This window comes from Primulina eburnea, chromosome 1 (assembly GCF_022965805.1).
Source record: "Primulina eburnea isolate SZY01 chromosome 1, ASM2296580v1, whole genome shotgun sequence".
NCBI classification, from domain to species: Eukaryota; Viridiplantae; Streptophyta; class Magnoliopsida; order Lamiales; family Gesneriaceae; genus Primulina; species Primulina eburnea.
This window is the reverse complement of record NC_133101.1, coordinates 49,535,696-49,559,086: the sequence shown is the minus strand read 5'-3', so window position 1 is coordinate 49,559,086 and position 23,391 is coordinate 49,535,696. Positions and strand designations below refer to the sequence as shown.

General features: G+C 33.9%; 1 pseudogene; it reads right to left on the bottom strand.

Moving 5' to 3' along the window:
- Window positions 1-15,708: 15,708 nt before the first annotated feature.
- LOC140807671 (uncharacterized) lies at window positions 15,709-21,086 on the bottom strand (annotated as a pseudogene).
- Between the last annotated feature and the right edge of the window lie 2,305 nt (window positions 21,087-23,391).

Sequence of the window (23,391 nt, the reverse complement as noted above, 5' to 3'; positions counted from 1 at the left end):
TCATGCAACAAAAGCGTGATTCCATTGAGAAGTATTAGGAAGAATGAAGAAAGGGTCCAGAGAAGAATTAAGTTCCTTCACGTACTAAAATTCGATTTACGCAAAATCCGTCCGTCTGATTTTCAATCCGACTTTGATGCTTTGTTCCTTTCAACAAGAGCTTCAATTGGACGTAAGTTTTACTACGTTTTGATATGATTTGAAATTATGATATTGGAGGAATCGGATATGATTCATATATGGTGTTCGTGATATAGTATAAATCGTATAATCGAAATCAGATTGAAGAACGGATATCATATGCATTTTTTATAATTTTCAGAATTGATTTGATTGAGATTATACAGATTTGATATCAGAATTGTGTTGTTATCGATTATCAGTTGTTGAAATTGATATCTGATTGATATGGTATTGTTGGGTATATTGAGATTGTGCTGTTATGCCGTTAAAACAGAATTTGATTAAGTTCTGATTATATACAGTATTGATTGAGTGGTGTATTGATATTGTATTAATCGATATTGTCATTGCCAGATTCAGTATGTACAGGCTTTGAATTCGAGACTTTGACTTCGTCAGATTAATAGATAGAAAGGTATAAATCAATGTTGATCTGGGATTGAACAACTCGAGTTTGATTTAACTGGAGTTTCTCAAAATCACATACTTAATTGTCATTTCCTCGATATGTTGCAATGTCTGAGATTGATATGCTTATTCTATTGATTTATAGTTAAGCATCTGTTATGTACAGAGTTATGGGCGGACGTGCCTAGTCTTTGGGGCTGATGTGCCTAGTTTTGGGTGGACATGCCTAGTCTTTGGCAGGAGATGCCAAGTCTTTGGCAGAGGTGCCAAGATACCGGACGTTTGGTCATATCGATGTTGCATAGGAGTAGAGCGACTCTTATCGCGAGATTCGATATGGACATGACCAAAGTCCGTAAATAAGAACGTACCGCCACCATGATCGGGAGAGTAGGTGGGATATTGTTACGTTCTTATTCAGATCGGGATCCCTAGATTAGGAAAGAGTCGAGTCAGAGATTATGAGTCAGAGTTGATTTACAGTTTTACATCGATTCTTGTCTTTCAAATTTGATACAAGTTATTGATATTTGTTTCATGCTTTTATGTTGTTTATATGATTGCATATATACATGATTTATACTGGGAATGTATTTCTCACCGGATTTATCCGGCTGTTGTTGTGTTTGTATGTGTGCATGACAACAGATGAGACAGGATCAGGGTCAAGAAGAGGATAAGAGAGGACAGTTAGCGTGGAGATCCGGACATAGAAGTAAACCTGTTTCATCACCTGACATGTAGTGAAGGAACAATAGTTGTTATGATTTACTTTTGTACAGGACTTGTACTTAGATCTGGATATTGATCTTGTAAATGAAATAAGATTTATTTCATATGTTGCGTACTCTTGTATTTTTTTTTAAAAAAATTAGACCTTGTTTATCTTATTGTTTATAATTATTCCCAAGAACGATTCAGAAACGAATTAGCGTCTGGGTCCCCACATAGTATCCTGTTTGTATCTTGGATCGTAAAGATAAAGTTTTACGCCATAAAGTTATACCACTTGTACGTGTTCAGTGGTCGAGGCATGGTGTAAAAGAATCAACATGGGAAACAGAAGAGAAGATGAGAACGTCTTATCCATATATGTTTGATTCTTAATATTGTATTGTTGGTTTCGTATCGTGTGTAAGATGTATGTGTATAAACAAAAATTTCGAGGATGAAATTTGTTTAAGGGGTGGAGAAATATAAGGCCTTGTAATTAATTATCCGATAATTTGACATAATTAGAATAATTATTGAGTTGTAAATTAAAATAAATATTTATGCCAAATAAATTCAAGAAGTGTGTTAAATATATATATTTTTGAATATCGGAGAATTTAACGATATAAAATACATATAGAGTTTAAATAACACACGAGAGCAAAATAAATACAGACCGGGATAAATGGGCTTGAGTTACTATTTTAGTAACCAAATACACAATATATAGATATACATATACATACACCCATAACTTACCTAAAGTGAGAGAAGGAAGAAAAGGGAAAAAGAAAAGAAAGAATAAACCCAATTCTTGCATCCCTTGGAGCAGCTGCGGGAAAGTTGCGATATCTCCTCCGTCGGAGTCTAAATATCGGTCGGTCTGAAGGGATGTCTTCCTAACATCCTAAGTTCAATTCAAGCTAGAAATCGCGAAGTTTGAGCAAGGATTTGGTAGATCGAAGCTGCTGTTCCGGTGCTCTGTTTCTGCACGAATTCTTCCGGTTTTGGGGTGAGAGTTTTGTGTTGCTGCAATTTTTACAACTTGAATTTGTAGAAATGACCGAAATAAATTTTGTATTGGTTTAAGTTTTCTGTTTATAGCCGCTGGAATCATCATGATTTTTCTACCAAATGTGCCAAAATCGAATTCTGCAATTGTGCTGTGCAGGACACCTAATGTAATTCGAGTTTTTGTCAATTATGCGCTCGGACTCTGGACTTGTGACTCAAATAAGAGTTGTAGAGCTATGTGTTTTCTTCGTAATGATATAAGATTCGTTAAATTCCATTAAGAATTGAGCAAGTTATAATTGTTTTTCTGGAACTGCTAAGTGTATGTCCGCGAATTCGGAAGTAGCAGTGTGTTCTTGAAAATTCTGAGAATAATCTACTGAGATTCTGAAGATGGTTTCAACTAAATAAACTTTGATAATTGAGTATATTTCATTTCCAATTGGCGGATATTGATTTGAGTTAATATTGAGCGAGATACAAATTTTATGCTCTTTTATGCCAAATCGGACATTGGTGTGGAATGTAGTTTTCATGATCGGCTTATTGTGGTTTTATTTAGGCCAAGAGTCTTGAAGTGAAGTTTATATTGAATTGTCAAGTTGGTATAGGTATGTTACAGCTTGGTAACATACGACGGTAAAACATAAATTATGTTTAATTGTCATTCTGTGTTACGTGGATCATGTTTATGACTTGTTGACTGTTGTAAATTGTTCAATGCCTTTGTTGTGATCTATGTTTATTATTATGACATATTATTGGTATTTAGAATCGGGCATACAGTTATGACATTCATGTTGAGCCCTATCGTTCTTGTTAGCCCATTGTTGATATCCGTTTTTATCTGGCACTGTTGTTTATCTCGGGATCATTGTGTGGCTGATAGGCCTATACGCATGAGGCCGTAGATTTGATTGAACAATCCCGTGGTTAGTGCAGCCTTTTGAGGTGAGCGCTGAGATTGTGTCATCTAGTTCGTTCTATTGTGCTATCCTTTTATAGCATATCAGCTGTATGGAGGCCGAGTCAGGATTGTTATTCAGCACAGCTTGGCATACCTCGCATACTTGGCAGGACGGTTTAGCTGCATGACGATGTAGCTCCCCTGTGTTGTTTGTCGAGCATTATTCGAGTTGTTATCGTACCGTTTGTTGGCTCCTGTTATCCCATTTATTCGTTGAGCCTTTCATGCAATTGCATATTACATTTCATTATATGATTATGCATGATTTGTTATTGTTGGACTGTTTCATACCAGAATCCTAACCTCGGTTGTTTTCTGGGGGGCTGCTGTGGTTGTTATTGGGCACCATGCTAGATCTCCCGAGTCGTTTTGCAGCATCAGGCCGAGGTTCCGCCAATGGAGCTCGGGATTGAGGTTGGATTGCTTGGTTTTAGTTCGTTGGAGTCTCCCAGCTAGTTTTTTTTGTTGTCTTGGAGTTGTGTCAGTTCTGTGTCGTATTTATTTTCCGGGGAGATGCCCCGAGTATCTGTATGGGTGTTTGACATGTTATTATTTAGTTTGGATAAGTTTTAGTGAATTTTAAAGCCTTACTGGCTTAGTTGAATTGATGTTTGAGAATTGTTGATGTGTGCCTGGCTGGTACTTGCATGTGACTGTTTATGTTTATCGCAGCGTCAGTTTTGAGTCATTTTATTATATTATGATGCTTGAGTTTTTCGGGATGTCCTATTTATGAGGAGGTCATGCCGAATTTTTCTAGGCCATGAGGTCCATTTTAAATAATTTTAAACCATTTCCGCTGCAAATCTAAATCAAACCATTATTGTTTGATCATTAATTGTCATTAGAGTAAATGGGCCTCACAAATATGGTTGATGTTTTATCTAATTTTTGAAAATAAGGAGTTTTGATATGATTTTATACGCCGAGACATAAATTTTATCAGTGTTGGATTTTCAACAAAAATACGAACGTATTCGCAACCCGGCTAATAAATTCACAAATTTTATTAAACAAAATATTTTAATTAAGAACTAATGGGCTTATTGGGACTAATTAATCTTGTTAATGGGCCTATTCTATTGTTATGTGTTAATTACTATTTAAAGTACAATTTACCCCACAATTCAAACCATAACCCAGGCCCCCTTCACAAACAAATTGACAAGGATTCTTTTCTCCTTAAAACCACTACACGACACACATACAAGCATCAATCAAGAGGAAGCTTCGAATCGGGTCTTAATCGTGCCATCGTTCTTTGGTTCGTCAACGAAAATTCGTGCGTTAAAACGCAAAGGCACGCAATTTTCTTGCCTTCAATCATCTATCACACCATGGTATTTGATCATGTTTTGAATGAAAATAAGCCACACTGTAGGACCGAGCGCTTGCCGCTTTACCAAAAGAGATAACTTGTGGTAATGGTGCAACACAAATCTTTTAAACCGCACAGCATCACAAGCACCACAGTGATCGCTCTACCAAGCAGAGACAATTATTGCACCCAACAATCTCCCTCCCAATAATTTTACTCCTTGCAATCAATGAGAATCAAACCCGTGACCTTGGCTCTGATACCAATTGTTGGACCGCAGTGCTTACCGCTTTACCAAAAGCTATAACTTGTGGTAATGGTGCAACTCAAATATTTTAAACCTCACAGCAGCACAAGCAACACGGTTCGATCGCTCTACCAAGCAGGGACAATTATTGCACCCAACACGCACAAATTATTATTTTCGCAACTGTGCATATGCATATGTTTAACTCTTGATTATTGATTTGAAAAACATGTTTTATATGTACCTAAAGAGGATAAAATATATTAAGATGTTAAGTGATGATTTTACACGAAATATAGAGTCCTATAACACAACCAAAACATGCAGCACATTGGACACGTACAAGCTGGAACCAAATTGATCATTATTGTAGCATAGGTGATCGGTTGAAGGGAAATTGATGCATGGGGGAAAGTGGGCTCGGCCAAGGCTATGTCAGGTTCAGGGTGGTCTTGATCTAGGGCTGGGTTGGGTCCTAGGGCGGCTAGGGGTCAAGGGAGTGGCTAGGGAAGAGTCCTAGCGAACTAGGACTCTCCCCCCATGCACGGTTTGAGAGCAGCAGGAAAGAGTGGCTTGCGGCTGGCCTGGACGCGAGCCAGACTGGTCCATCAGGGTCAAGGGAGGTTGGCCAAGGGTTGGGTCATGAGTTGGTGCAGGGTGGCTCGACGTGACTCGAGCCAAACGCAGAAGACGTGAGGGAGGCACCATGGAGTCACGTGCAGGCTGTTGCTTTCTTTAGGTGGCTGTGCGCTAGTTCATGGGCTCGGGCTGGTCTGGGTTGGGTCTGGGAGTGGTTCACGGATGGTTAGGGTTAGGTTGGCTCGGTGGAGGCTCGACTAGGAGTGTCCTTGGTTGGATAGGAGTCTTTGAGCGTGGATGGGTTCAATGTGTGCAGCGAAGGGCTTCTGTCCAGGAGGGTTTGAGCGAGTTAAGGGCTAGGTCCAGGGGTCAGGGCTGGTCAGTAGGATTCCTAGGTGGGTTGGCTCGGGTTTGGCTCGAGTAAATTGGGAGATGGCTCGGGTTGTTCGGGGAAGGGCCATATTTCGAATTTAATAAGGAAAAATTGGAACCATGGTAATAAAAATCTTATGTTGAAAATTTGGGATCAAAATAATGAGTTTTGGATTTATCCGGGATTTAACCGACTCGCAAAACGTTAATTAAAGAAAAATTGGAAACACCTAGATTTAAGAGGAATAAAATTATGAAAATTTATACGTAAGCTTAAATAATTATTTGGGATATGTTAGAGTCAATGAAATTAATAAAATGTCAAAAAGTGAAATTTTACATCAAGGGGTAAAACGGTAATTTTACACCCGAAAATTAATAACATCATGACAGTGCTCTGAATGTTGTTTTATATGCTAATATGATTATTTTAAATGTTTATATGATTTAATATGTTAAAATGTTCATTTAAATGTTTACGGATTTTTAATCTTTTAAAATGTTTATGGATTTTTATGATGCTAAAATGTATATTTAAAATATTTATGTATTTTTAATATGTTAAAAAGTTTATTCCAAATTTTTAGGATTTAATATGTCAAAACTTTTATTCTCAATGTTTATGATCTGATATGTCAAAATGTTATTTCAAATTGTTATGATTTATTATGTTAAAAATGTTGATTTTAAATGTAGGTGGATTTTATGATTTAATATGTAATGATTTATTATTTTAAATGTTTATGGGATTATATGATCAAACGATAACGTTAAAAGATATGTTGCATGCTTGGTTTAAAATAAAAACATTATATGCATGTTTAATTTTTATTAAGTGATGAAAATACGAAACGTTGAAGGAAGTGAAGTAATTGTGACTAATACGATGATATGTTGGAGATATCGTGAGGTAAAAGGTCCCAATGACAGCCCGACGATCGTATTTCCATTTATACGAATACGATGATATGTTAATACGTAGGCCAAGGCTCAGTTGACGGGTGAGAGTGTCGCAGATGTTCCCGTCGCTCAGTACTATGGTTATATGTAGATGGATCCCTCGTCCAATACGAATACGAAAGTCACAATTAACGATCTGAATTCAACGAAAATGAATATGAATATGAATAAGGATATGGATATGAAGATAAATACAATATGAATATGTTTATGATGAATATGAATATGATAAAGTTGATATGAAAAATGTTTACGAAAATGTTTATGAAAAAGTTTATATTTAAAGTTTATGCACGATTATGAAAATGTTATTTTAAGTGCAAGTATTTTCATTGTTACATGTGATCTGTATATGTAGTACTTGTTATCAAGATTATAGTGTGTTGAGTCTTTAGACTCACTAGATGTGATTGATGCATGTGATTATGATAATAATGTTAATGGAGATCTTGATGATTGACTTTGCTTTGAAGGTGCATATAACTCGAGGACCGGCGCTAGTTTTCCGCACTAGTTATGATTTATGATTTAAAGTTATGTTACATATATTTTATGACTTTGATTATGATTTTGAGAGGTTTTTGAGAGGTTAATTTTAGCAATTTTTCTAAGTAGGATATGCAAGTGATTGACGATTTTATGATTCAAACTATTTCCCTTGAGTTTTTAAATATTCGTTGGTTGTTTATTTTCAAAATGGTGTCAAGGTATTTTAAAGTATTTATATGTATATTTCGAAATATGGAGATTAAGAAGGAAAAAAAAATTTCTAGTATGTTTTAAGAGAACGAGTAGTGGACGTTTCAATATCCCTGAAACATTGAGGGACACACAAATAATGGTTTATTTGTTCCCATTGAGATAAAAAATTCAATTAGTTGAATTTATAATAAATAAGTTTGATAGGATCAATCGATAAGCTTATAAATAAAGTTATAAAAACTTATAGAAATTTTAAGAGCATGACCGCTAAAACAGTCAAAGGGAGTGCACCTTCCTTATTTAGACATTGGTGATCTCGAAATTAAAGTGTGCATCATAATAACACAGAAGTTGAAATTATCACATCGATGATATTGGATCGTCGATTGGATTATGATGAGATTAATATAATGTGAACTTGAATCATGAATGTGAGGACCCGGACGCTAATTCATGTCTTAATCATTATTAATGTCAAATATAATAATTAAGAAAAGTGGGACTAATTTTTTTTAAAAAAATATAGTATTAAATGCGGAAACGTAATAGTAATCTATCTGATATACATTTCAATATCAAAGTACAAATCATGTACTACATGTCTCTATCTCAACTAGGTTCAACGACTATACATCCAGTGCTGAATCTTATTCTGCTTCTGGGCCCGGATCTCCATGCTAACTATAATATCTCATCCTCTTCCTGATCCTGATCCTGTCCTACCTGTTATCATGCACACATACAAACAAGACAACAGCCGGATAACTCCGGTGAGAATTACATTCACAGGATAAATCATGTATACATGCATTTCATATAAACAGATATAACAATATGAAACAGATATTCATAACATGTATCATAATCAGAAACATGAATCAGTGCAACTCTGAATCACACCATGTGACTCTTAGACTCTGACTCGACTCATCCTAATCTAGGGATCCTGATCTGAACAAGAACATACACCCACCTACACTCCCGATCGGGGTGGTGGTACGTTCTTATTCACGGACTTTGGCCCTTTCCGTATCGAATCTCAGAGATAGGAGCTGCTCTACTCCCCAACATATCGATACGACCAAACGTCCGGCGTCTTGGCGAATCCGCCACATACTAGGCACATCCGCCCTGGCATACCAGCCAATTATCTAGGCATATCAGTCCTGGCATATCCTGCCAAATCTCTGTGACAATGTGCAATGGCTAGTGACGATTCCATCATTATCTGGCACCTCTGTCACAAGATCAATAGTCTACAACTAGGCGCATCCGCCTATGACTCAATACATAATTCAATAGACCAAAGATATCAATCTCATTCAATTGCAAATATCAATGTCATAAGGTAAAGTATGTGATTTTGGGAGACTCAAGTCGAATCTAACTCCAGTTGTGCAATCCCGCATCAACACCAATTTATACCTTTCGTTTCGTTCTGCCGAATCTGACTCTGTCGAAGTCTCGAACTCACTGCCTGTCAAATCAATCTGGCAATAACAATATCGAATACACTGTATCAATATATAACTTCAATTCAAGACCTGTTCTGATCAATACTCAAATCAAACATAATCTGATCCATATCAACGATATCATGATACAATCTCAATCAATACTGAATCTGGTCAAAATCAATCTACTGATGTTTCCACGACATAACAATACAGTCTTGATAACTCAGTCAATCTCAACATCACAGATATAATACCACAACTCATAATCGATATCAATACGTATCATAATCTTCAATAATAACAGGTCATAATATCAAATCTGCACAATCTCGATCATATCAGTTCTGAAAAATCATAAAAATTACATACACAGTCTGTTCTTCTATCTGACTTCAATTATACAATGTCTAATATATGTAGAATACCATATATCAATCGTATCTGATTCTGGCAGTATCATAATTTCAAAACATAACAAAACGTAACAAAACTTACGTTCAGTTGAAGCTTTCGTCGCTAGGAACTCAGTACTGTACTCAGATTCAAAATCAGACGGGCGGATCGTCACCGAGTCAAATTTCCAACGTGAAGCTTACAATTCCTCCAGAGCTTCGGTTCCTATCTTTTTTTGTTTCTGAAGAATGAATATTGCTTATTATATATATATATATATATATATATATATATATATATATATATATATATATATATATATATATCATGCAGGCAAGGGCAAGTGGCTCATCTTTGGTGCAACACATCTCGCGCATATGCGCGACCACCGTCGGCGCATATGCGCGAGACCTTCGAGTCTCGGCAGCTCGCGCATATGCGTCTGTCTTCCACGAATATGCACTAGGTTCTCTGGAAATCACATTCAGCTTCCGCACAACTCGCGCATATGCGCGACCACTTCTCGTGCATATGCGCGAGGTCTTCGGCCACTGTCGCGCATATGCGCGGCTCCTTGTCGCGCATATGCGCGAGGTGTTCTGCCCTCGCACATACTCCGTGTTTTCTTCCGTATTTTCGGTCTAATCCTTTCCGTCTATAATCACCTCAATTATCACCAAATCATTTCAGATTACGATAATCAAATTTTCGGGCCTTACATTTCTCCCCCCCTCCCAAGATACGATTTCTTCCCCGAAATCACATGCAATAAATTCTGAAATCAGAGGCAATCAAGTCAGATATCAAATCAGATACCAAAGGAGGTATATACAGAAGCTAAAAGAAAACTCACCTCAATGAAACAATTCTGGAATCACTGTCTCATTTCGGATTCTGTCTTTCAAGTAGCTTCTTCGATATTCTAACAACTCAATTGAACTTTCAACAGCAGAATAGTCTTCATTCTGAATTATCTTTATTTTACTGATTCTGATTCCAATCTGGAATAATAATTCACGAAGTATAATGTCATAATGCAACTCGAAGTGGCTCTGATCGAATCAATCTCAAAATACTGGCTATACAATATCCGTATATACCAATCAATATCCCATAACAAATCAACATCGTCATCTGCCATCAAATCTATTTAGGCCAAATCAATTCAATATTTAATCTCCTATATCAAATACCATCGGTCGTCATCTGACGTTGGCATATTCAATCTGTCTATTCAGAGCTGTCGCCATTCTTTTCTGAATCAGCTTCACTTCTTCAGTCATATCTCTGATCATATCAGATCCAATCTCAGTAACCTTAGAGATAATATCTTAAGTACAAAAGGGAATCTGCCCTTCTCTTCGTACAATGCCTCGAATGGAGTTATCTCGATACTCATCTGATAGCTGTTGTGGTACGAAACTCTTAAAGTGGCAAAAATTCTTGCCCACTAGTGCTAAATCAAGCACTATAGCTCAAACTATATCTTTCAGTATCTGGATAGTCCGCTCTGACTATCCATCAGTCTTTGGATAATATGTGGAAGAACCTGCTATACACTCTGTCAAACGTGCAAAGTTAACCGAAATCATGGTCTGATATAATCAATTTTCGGCACTCTGTGTCATCTGATCACTTTTCTGACAGATATCTCAGTAATCTAGTCATATCTGTACATCTTCATGTACAAAATAAAACCCGCAAACTTGGTCAGTCTGTTACTCTCAACTCAAATCGATACTCATTCTCGGGATTATTACAGTAGATTCATCACGATATCTCTGGAAATGTGATCTCATTTCCATTCAGGAATCGATAAGCTATATAACCAATCTCCTGGTTTCATTCTTTTTGTCTTAATCTGTATGCTATCAGGATGAGAGCTGAATCGATTACTGTACACTTCTGACAATATCTGTCATTTCAAATCTGAAATATCTGGCACAACCCATCGGTTATTCACATACAATGCAGTATCACATACCTAATATTCTGATCGATACCTTGTTCTGACTATCGATAATCAAGTTCTGCCCATTCTGATCAACTTTCTGAACTGTTTTAACTCTCAAAATCAGCTCTGGTTCGGCTTGAACGTATCGAGTCTCAACTGTATACAATCTGTGTCAAATACTGCTCTAGAAAATAACAATTCTCAATCAGATTTAAAATAATAGTCAGATATAATAGCCTGCTAAACTCATGCAACTATAAATTTCTGACACTGATATCAATCTCAACCAACTAATCACGGCTTCACTGTGCTAGGATCAACAGATATATCATCTTCAGATATAACAGGCCCTGAATACAATCTGTCTTAATCAAGATGCACATTTCAACAGTTTCTGTATACAATTTTCCGGTTCTCAAAGTATTCAATACAATACTCAGATATTTAACAAATCAGTCATATTCTTCGAATATACCAGAATATCATAGATCAACTAATCAGAGAATCATCAAAATATTCTGAACACAGAGTTTATCAACTCACAACCATAGCTAATACATCCCAAAGAGAAACACTCAATCAGATGTAACTCTTGGCTAGTAAATCTTCTATCTGATTTTCCAAATCTTTCAATTCAATCAGTATCATTCGGTACGGTGTTTTGAAATAAAACAGTACCTGGTATCAATTCAAGGCGGAAATCAATCTTCCTGACTGGAATCAAACCCGAATTCTCATCTGGGGAAAACATCAGCACTCTCATGTCACTGGCAAATCAGCCAATGATGGACTCAACTTCAGTAAGTCAACTGAATACATAAGGAGTCCCTCTGCTCCTTTCTGTAATGATCGAGTCATAGATAGTACGGATATCAAAGGAATTCTCAATCTAGAATTTTTACCGTACAATATTCATTCTTCGGCCTTTTCAGGTCCGACTCTCACCATCTTCTGGAAATAATCTACGGTAGCTCTGTACTTGGTCAGCATATCAATATCAGTAATGCAGTCATACTCAAACAACACAAGTACAATACAAGCTAACTCAGTCTCATTCTCATCTCACTGTAGTATACGATGTTTCACAGATTTTACTGATAACAAAACTCTCCCCAACGGTAAATGTTGCGACTTTGATTGTTGCACTCCCAAGAGAAGGTTGTCCACAAGTAATATAATTCGGTGAGTCCGAATATCAAGGTTCCCACTTTAAATGGTTGGTAAAATCAAACTAACATTTAAATGGTACCAAGAAAATATTATTATGATATATTTATATATAGTAAATCAAGGAATCCATGTTAAATAGTTGGTAAAACCAAACTAACATTTAAATGGTTCCAAGAATTTTAATATTATAATATATTTATATATAATAAATCAAGTCATCCACTTTAAATGGTTGGTAATACCAAACTAACATTTAAACTGGTTCCAAGAATTTAGTGTAACATATAGCAACAATAAATCAAAACTCCCACTTATAAGTAGGGTATAAAAATGCTTAAAGAAATAAATATAACATAAACAATAAATAATGATTAAATAATATAAAACATAGATTCTTACCTTTTAATAACCTTATTATCATGCCAAGAGTTTCACCTTATCATCTCAACTTTAGGAAGTTAGCTATTCATTATTCAAAGTGTAAAACTTTAAATATGAAATTAACATGCTAATTATATTTAAATGAAGAAATAAAGGAAAAATATAGAGAGAAATATTATGAACTCAAAGGTTTGTTCATAGAATGAGGGATCTCTCAATACATTACAATGCACCCCTATTTATAGCCAAATTTGGGTAGACAACCACAAATAAAATATTATTTTTTACACATAAGTCTTCATTGATGTTCCAAAAAATTAATATTTTAATACACATCACTTTTGAAAATCTTCTTCTCCGAATTTGCTTCTTCACATAAAAAGAAACATGTGGATAATTGAGTTGTCTAGTTGAGGTAATTGTTTCAAACCATTTGACCAAGTAATTTGAGAGATATGGTCAAAATACTAGAGCATGGTAAAACTGCCACTCCTTTGGTAACTTTATTTGTTGCATAATTTGATCCCACTTGTGAGAAGATTTTTATCTCATGCTTTCCATCAATATTGTAGATATTAACATCAACTTTCTACAGGTCCAAGAATCATCTTAATCCCATTTTCAATGCCAAGTTAATTCATGTTTTATCGAACTTGTAAAAATAGTAAAAACTTATAATTACACAACAAATTATATTTTATACAATTTATTATAAAACATATCATATTTAAACATTTAATAAAACAAAAACTATATATTTATATAATAAAACATTTAATTAATATATAATATTTTATCTTTATCACACTCCCCAACCAACTTATTGCTAGTCCCTAGCAATTTAAGCGTTAATAGCAACACAAAACATATTGATTAATTTAAATAGAAATGTAATCAAAACTATCCAAGTGTTTAAATTAAATTTGAAAACTGTCAAAGTTATATCAAGATCATTATAATTATAATTTATGAAATAATCTGAACTGGTCAATTCAAAGCTCGTTTTTAGGTAGTTAAATGTACATGGCCTTCAGAAATTCCTAATAAGAGTCTCAACTCCATATTCTCACATGTTAATAAGTGTTTCAATTTATGGGAATGATTTCTCTCATGGATTTGGAATACAGATAAATGCTCAGGAAAATGGTTTACAGAATGCAGATAGACAAACGAGCCAAACTAATCAAAAGATAGGAAATCCATTGATTTAAAATCCAGTTGTTCTTATTATATATTTTTTTTTCCTGATTTTTTTTTTACATCATAGAATCAGACTAAGTTTATGCTTCTTGACCACATATTTATTTAATTTGTACAATGTATTTCTCTCATTCTTTCTTTTTTTTTATTTGTATTTTTATGAGAGATAAATGGGTCGCAGCATGTAACTTAAAAATTACATAGATCTTCAACATCTTTCTTTTTTTTCTTCCTTTTTTTCAGGAAATATCAATTTTTTTTCCAAAATAAGAACACAAGATCTAAACAATAGATAGCCTCTCTGATTATCAATAAAGGCTCGCAAGCTGTTTTCTCAATCCTCTCCACTCACTCACAAAATATGTGTGAGTTTAAAAATTTTAGGCACTTTTATCAGGTATATCATGGGCCACATACTTTAATAACTGATTTTATCACAATGGTTAATCATTCAAAAAGATTTCATAAATCATATTTTTATAGTGATCAAAATATTAAAATTGACTTTTTTTTTCAAATAAAAATTTAAACATACTTAAATAGATTATTACAATTTCTAATCTAAACCTTTCAAACATGTATTGTATGACATTTTTGCAAAAATTACTAAGATACAAACAATAAATATGATTTTATTCTAAAATAATATATATATTTTTTATTTTTATTTTTAAGTTTTTTTTTAATTTTTTTTTTTAGTTTATCCCCCCAGTCAGAATATGACATTGTCCCTAATGTCAAAATAACTATTAATAAAGAGTACATAATGAAAGAGATATCACCTGGAATTTTATTGAAGATAACAAACTGAAACAAACGCAAACCAATCCACGACGTTTGAATCAATGATCCAACTTCCTTTTCTTACTGCTTGATTGCGACCAATTAATATTTTCTATCATCGGATCAGGCTTATGAACAAAAGCTTCCAAATCATCAATTAATTGGTCGGCAGTCGAAGCACAGATGAGCATCCGTCGTGAATTTTCTGAAATGAAATTCTGTTCCTACAGCTTTATCAAGAAATGTCAACAAACTGTCATAATAATTATTGATATTCAACAAGCCCACAGGTTTATTATGGATATTAAGTTGTGCCCAAGAAACAGTGTGAAAAATTTCTTCTAATGTACCAAAACCACCTGGTAGTGCGATAAAAGCATCAGAATTTTCAATCATTTTGGTGATTCTTTCATACATAGAAGAAACTTTAAATCTTCCCCAATCGTAACACCTGTAATATTTCCTTCAGCTAAAGCTGTAATAATAATACCCAAAACCTGACTACCTCCAAGATGAGCAGATGTTGAAACAGATCCCATTAACCCAATATTACCTCCCCCATATACCAAGTGAATTTTTCTCTCAGCCAATATCTTTCCAAGATTATTCGCTGCTTCTACAAACACTTCATTTTTTCCAGGACTCGACCCACAAAATACACAAATATTTTTCAATGTTTGTGTAGAGGATCCAGCCATGTTTTTACTTTCTTTTTTTTCTGCGAAAATAGAGAGAAAGATGAGAGATTTTATAGGGGTAATATGTTATCATGACAAAACTATGGGTCACAGCTGTAAACAGAATAAATAGTAAAAACAATAATGACACACATGCATATAAACAGTAGTGTGATTGTGGCTCACAATTTTCCTCTGGTTTTACGTCCAGAAACGGCTTCAACGCCTTCTATGAGTCGAGGATATGCTTCCCATCCAATTTTCTTATAAATTGGCAAACAGGGTCTTCTTTAGTCGGATTCCCAAGACTATGACGCTCATCTTGGAATTGTTTCCATAAACGGAGAAGTTCAATATGCACATGTCCACTAGAATGCGTCTCAAGATTCAATAAGATGTTATCTAAAGACTCCTTACTCAGCCCATACTTAATGAAACCAATTTTATCTTCTCTGTTACTGGAAACACATCCCAAAGATCTGCATCGTTTGTCACAAGTCCATCTCGCACACTTATGACAAACCCCTAAACTTTTGGCCCTTCGTTTTTTCGCATAAGTGCTTTTTCCTAATCCAGGCAAATACCGAATGAGCAATGATTGTGGAACTTCTCCTCCTAATCGGACCTTAGCTTCCATTACAAAACAAATATCTTCTGGAATTTCTTTTTGCATTAGCAATCTCAATCTTTCACACCTTCATGCATAAATTTTTCTTAGAACATTTTCAGAAACAGAGGGAAAATATTTACAAATTTTTGAGAGAATTTCATCCATTTTGAAAAGAAAAGAAATGATTTTTTTTTTATTTTTGTATTAGCAATTGTGGGAAACTGATTTAACCGACTATGAGAGTCACGGAGTACCGTTATCTGCCATTTAACCGGGAAAATAAAAAGATTAAGGAAACCTGAAATAAAAACAAACAAAATTAAATGCAACATAAAAATTTAAGGATCAGAAAGGGAAATAAACTCTTCTTGAAAGATTTCATTTTCCAAAAATGGTTTAAGCCTTTGTCCATTCACTTTAAAAACATCACCATTTTTAGGATTTTCAATATCCACAGCTCCATAAGGATACACATGCTTTACAACATATGGGCATGTCCATCTTGATCGTAATTTTCCTTGGAATATGTGAAGTCGAGAATTAGAAAGCAAAACTTTTTTACCAATCTCAAAAGATTTTCTAAGAATTGTTTTATCATGAAATGATTTGATTTTTGCTTTATAAATCCTTGAATTCTCATACGCGTCATTTCTGAGTTCATCAAGTTCATTAAGTTGCAATTACGCAATTTGTTGGCATCATCCATGCTTGAATTTAAAGTTTTGATCGCCCAATAAGCTTTATGTTCCAATTCCACAGGCAAATGACAATGTTTTCCATAAATCAACCTATAGGGAGACATATTCAATGATGTTTTAAAAGCTGTTCGATATACCCAAAGTGCATCATTAAGTCGCAGAAACCAATCTTTTCTATTTGAGTTAACAGTGTTTTCCAAAATTTGCTTTATCTCCCTATTAGCTAATTCAACTTGTCCATTTGTTTGGGGATGATAAGGAGTAGTTACTTTATGAGTAATACCATATTTTTTCATTAATGAAGCAAACGGTTTATTAACAAAGTGAGTTCCCACATCACTTATCATGGCTCGAGGAATTCCAAATCTACTAAAAATATTTTCTTTTAAATATTTGATGACGATTTTATGATCATTTGTTCGACATGGAATTGCCTCTATCCATTTGGAAACATAATCAACTGCAACTAAAATATACAAATATCCAAACGACGGTGAAAAAGGTCCCATAAAATCAATTCTCCAATAGTAAAAAATTTCAATTTCAATGATAGGATTCAAAGGCATCATGTTTCTTTTTGAAATAGTACCCAATTTTTGACAATTTTCACAGATCTTGCAGATTTCGTGGGTGTCTTTAAACAAAGTGGGCCAATAAAATCCACACTGCAAGATTTTTGCAGCAGTTTTCTTTGAAGAAAAATGTCCTCCGCATGCTTCTGAATGATAAAATTTAATGACACTACTTACCTCATTTTCGGGTATGCAACGTCGAAAAATTTGATCCGGACAATACTTGAACAGATACGGATCATCCCAATAAAAGTTTTTTACCTCATTCAAAAATTTTCTTTTATCTTGAGAACTCCATTGCGGTGTCATTTTTCCTGTCACAGGAAAATTTACTATGTTAGCAAACCAAGGTGTATTAGTAACTGAAAATAGATGTTCATCAGGAAAATTATAGTTAATTTTGTCATTTCACAAGATGATCCTGCTACTAGTCTCGATAAATGATCGGCTACGACATTCTCGGTTCCTTTTTTATCTTTGATCACAATGTCAAATTCTTGGAGCAACAAAATCCATCGTATCAGTCGTGGCTTTGCATCTTGTTTGGTCAACAAATATCTAATAGCAGAATGATCAGTAAACACAATAGTCGTTGATCCAATCAAATAAGAACGAAATTTATCTAATGCAAATATTACAGCAAGTAGTTCTTTTTCAGTTGTGGAGTAATTCATTTGAGCATTGTTTAAAGTTCTACTTGCATAATATATCACATAAGGCTTACCGTTTCTTCTTTGACCCAATACTGCACCGACTGCATAATCACTCGCATCACACATGATTTCAAATGGTAAAGACCAATCAGGAGGTTGCATGATAGGAGCTGATGTTAAATGTCGAATGATTTTATCAAAAGCATTTTGACATTCTTGAGTCCACTCAAATGCAGTGTATTTTGTTAAGAGGTTACAAATGGGTTTAGAGATTAAACTAAAGTCCTTTATAAACCTCCTATAAAATCCAGCATGTCCCAAAAATGAGCGAATTTCTTTAATGGTTTTTGGAGGGGGTAAATTGGCAATGACATCAACTTTTGCTTTATCAACTTCAATTCCATGAGATGACACGACATGTCCCAAAACAATTCCAGAAGTAATCATGTAATGACATTTTTCCCAATTTAAAATAAGACCTTTTTCCTCGCATCTTTTTAAAATTTTTTCCAAATTTTCAAGACAATTATCAAATGTATTCCCAAAGACAGTTAAATCATCCATGAAAATTTCCAATCAATTTTCAACCATGTCGAATAAAATGCTTAGCATACATCTTTGAAATGTTGCCGGGGCATTGCATAATCCAAATGGCATCCTTCTAAATGCAAATGTTCCAAAAGGACATGTGAATGTAGTTTTATCTTGATCTTCTAGTGCAATGGGAATTTGACAATAACCTGAATATCCATCAAGAAAACAGTAGTATGGATGACCTACTACTCTTTCTAAAATTTGATCCAAAAATGATAATGGAAAATGATCTTTTCTAGTGGCGTCATTTAATTTTCTATAATCAATACACATCCGCCAACTAGATGGGATTCGACTTGTTAACAATTCACCTTTTTCAATTTTTATCACTGCGATTCCAGATTTTTTCGGAACTACTTGTGTTGGGCTTACCCACTTACTATCAGAAATAGGGTAGATAATCCCAACATCAAGTAGTTTGAGAACTTCAGTTGTCACAACATCTTTCATGTGTGGATTTAATCTCCTTTGTGGTTGTTGAGATGTTTTAGCATTTTCTTCTAAATGAATTTTGTGTGTGCAAATTAGTGGATTAATGCCCTTGAGATCTTTTAGTGTCCAACCAATTGCATTTTTATGTCTTTTAAGCATATCAACTAATTTACCTTCTTGATCACTTTCTAGTTTGGAAGAAATTACCACCGGATATGTTTCATCTTCTCCAAGAAATGCATACTTCAATTCTTCTGGAAAGGGTTTTAACTCCAATATGGGTGGTTCGTCTTTGTTCTCATATTTTGCATCAAATTCTTTCTCTGATCCTGGTAACGAGTGATACCTGATAATATCATCAAGATTAATTTCAATATTTTCTTAACAGTTTCAATTGAACAAATATCTAATTGATCACGAGTACTCCCTTCTTGAATGTTTTCTTCCACAAGAGTTTCAATAAGATTTTCATCTTCACTTTCATCTTCTTTGTCATGTGGTTGCTTACAAAGATTAAAAACATTGAGCTCCAAGGTCATGTTACCAAATGACAACTTCATTATTCCATTCCTGCAATTTATAAGAGCATTAGAAGTTGCTAAAAATGGACGACCCAGAATTACAGGAATTGCATTACAAGCTTCGATAGGTTGTGTATCTAAAACTATGAAATCGACAGGATATACAAAGTTATCAACTTGGACCAACACGTCTTCTACCATACCTCTTGGCACTTTAACAGATCTATCAGCAAGTAAAAGTGTTACCGAAGTAGATTTTAACTCGCCTAGATTGAGTTCTTGATAAACTGAATATGGAAGCAAATATACACTAGCTCCAAGATCAAGCAAGGCTTTTTTAATCTTTCGTTCTCCAATAATACATGAAATAGTAGGACAACCAGGGTCTTTGTATTTCAAAGTATTATTATTTTGAATGATTGCACTTACTTGTTCGGCTAAAAATGCTTTCTTTTTCACATTCAATTTTCTTTTCACAGTGCACAAGTCTTTCAAAAATTTAGCATATGATGGTACCTGTTTTATTGCATCTAATAAAGGAATATTAACTTTTACTTGTTTAAAAATACCATATATATCAGAATTCAAATTTGATTTTTTTGTATTTTTCAATGCATGAGGAAATGGTGGTGACACTGTCTGTTGAACCTCCTCTTCGGAAGTTATGGGTTCCACTTCCTTACCCTTTGAAGTTGATTTATCATCATCTTCACAAGGTTCAAGAATGGATTTTTCCACAACCTTACCACTTCGAAGGGTAATAACAGATTTTACCTGATCCATCGGTTGAGTTCCAGAAGTTCCAGTTTGTGAATGATGATCCTTGGGATTAGGCAGAGGTTGTGAAGGAAATTTACCTTTCTCATGAACATTAAGTGCAGATGCAAATTTAGCAAGAGTATCTTTCAAATCTGTCATGGTTTGAGCAGTTTGAGTATTGATAGACTCTTGCTTTACAATGAAAGAATTCAATGTATCTTCCAAATTTCTTTTAGGTGGAGGAACATAAGGTGCATAATTTTGAAAATTTTGTTGATTTTGGAAATGTGGTTGTGAAAATTGTGCAGCATTATCATTCCTCCAACTAAAATTTGGATGATTTCGCCAACCTGGATTGTAATTTTGAGAAAATGGTTCAAAATTTGGCCTTTTGAAATTGTTCAAAACATTGGCTTGTTCATGGAGACATTCTTTAAAAGAGGGCAAAGTGGGACAATCTTTTGTAAAATGATCACTTGTATCACAGATGTGACACACAATTTCTTGAACAGATTTTAATTGACCATTCTTTTTCAATTCAAGTGCCTCAAATTTTCTTGCCAAAGAGGTAAATCTAGCTTGAAGATCATGTTCATCTTTCAGAGTGTACATACCTCCACCAGATGTAGGAGATTGAATCTTGTTTGAGGGTTAGATTGTACCTATAGTGTCCGAATTTTGAGCATTTTCAGCTAATGAATCGAGATACTCAATTGCCTCGTTTGGATCTTTATCTTCAAATGTTCCATTACACATAAATTCAACCATTTGCCTATCTTTAGGTGTTAAGCCTTCATAAAATTGAGAAACAACTCTCCAAATTTCAAAACCATGATGTGGACAAAGATTAAGCAATTCTTGTATCTATCCCAACACTGATAAAAAGTTTCTCCTTGTTTTTGAGTGAAATTGATGATTTGTCTTTTGAAAGAATTTGTTCTATGAGATGGAAAAAACTTTTTCAAAAATTGTTGTTGCAATTCATCCCAAGTTCGAATGGATCCCGATCTAAGATTTTGTAGCCAAGTTTTAGCTTTATCTTTTAAAGAAAAAGGAAAAGCTTAAGTCGAATGGTGTTCATGCTACAATTTAGATCATTATATGTGTTGCACACTTTTTCAAACTCTCGTAAATGCATGTATGGATTTTCAGAATCTAAGCCATGAAAATTGGATAAAAGTTGGATAATACCAGGCTTAAAATTAAAATGAGATGCATCAGGGGGAAAAACTAGACATGAAGGTGCACTAGTACGTGTAGGATTCATGTGATCTCTAAGTGTTCTTCGTCTATCATGATCATGTTGAGATTGAATTTCATCTTCATTTTCTTGGATGGGTTCTTCCGCCATGTTTTGTAAAATAAAGGGTTGTTTCGAATGAGTCGACCACTAAGTGTACGTGACCAAATGCTCATGCAAATGCAAAAGAAAAAAAAAACACACAAAAGCAATAAAAATTCAAATAAAGAAAAATAAACTATAAACAATATTAAATAGACTTGAAATTAAATTATACGTCCCCGGCAACGGCGCCAAAAACTTGTCGCGACTTTGATTGTTGCACTCCCAAGAGCAGGTTGTCCACAAGTAATATAATTCGGTGAGTCCGAATATCGTATCCACAGGGAAGCTAAGGTAATTATAAGTCCACTACAATGTCTTTTTTGTTTTGTTTTTGTTTTTGTTTCTTTTTAATTTTAATTGTTTGAATATTTAATGGGTAAATTTTAATTGTTCAAATTTTAATTTAAGTAGTTGAGATTAAAGGATCCACTCTTGGTATTTTAATAAAGTTAACATTAACGAACAATATTGAAATCCACTTAATAAAATGGTTCCAATATATTAAATAATCATATTTATATTATGTTATAAATTATTATCTCATAAATATATAATATATACCAAAACTTATAAATTTGGTCAAGTATTTATTGTGCTATATATATATATATATTTATTTGTAAACACTAAATCAAGGTTCCCACTTTAAATGGTTGGTAAAATCAAACTAACATTTAAATGGTACCAAGAAAATATTATTATGATATATTTATATATAGTAAATCAAGGAATCCAAGTTAAATGGTTGGTAAAACCAAACTAACATTTAAATGGTTCCAAGAATTTAATATTATAATATATTTATATATAATAAATCAAGACATCCACTTTAAATGGTTGGTAATACCAAACTAACATTTAAAATGGTTCCAAGAATTTAGTGTAACATATAGCAACAATAAATCAAAACTCCCACTTATAAGTAGGGTATAAAAATTCTTAAAGAAATAAATATAACATAAACAATAAATAATGATTAAATAATATAAAACATAGATTCTTACCTTTTAATAACCTTATTATCATGCCAAGAGTTTTACCTTATCATCTCAACTTTAGGAAGTTAGCTATTCATTATTCAAAGTGTAAAACTTTGAATATGAAATTAACATGCTAATTATATTTAAATGAAGAAATAAAGGAAAAATATAGAGAGAAATATTATGAACTCAAAGGTTTGTTCATAGAATGAGGAATCTCTCAATACATTACAATGCACCCCTATTTATAGCCAAATTTGGGGAGACAACCACAAATAAAATATTATTTTTTACACATAAGTCTTCATTGGTGTTCCAAGAAATTAATATTTTAATACACATCACTTTTGAAAATATTCTTCTCCGAATTTGTTTATTCACATAAAAAGAAACATGTGGATAATTGAGTTGTCTAGTTGTGGTAATTTTTTCAAACCATTTGACCAAGTAATTTGAGAGATATGGTCAAAATACTAGAGCATGGTAAAACTGGCACTCATTTGGTAACTTTATTTGTTGCATAATTTGATCCCACTTGTGAGAAGATTTTTATCTCATGCTTTCCATCAATATTGTAGATATTAACATCAACTTTCTACAGGTCCAAGAATCATCTTAATCCCATTTGCAATGCCAAGTTTATTCGTGTTTTATCGAACCTGTAAAAATAGTAAAAACTTATAATTACACAACAACTTATATTTTATACAATTTATTATAAAACATATAATATTTAAACATTTAATAA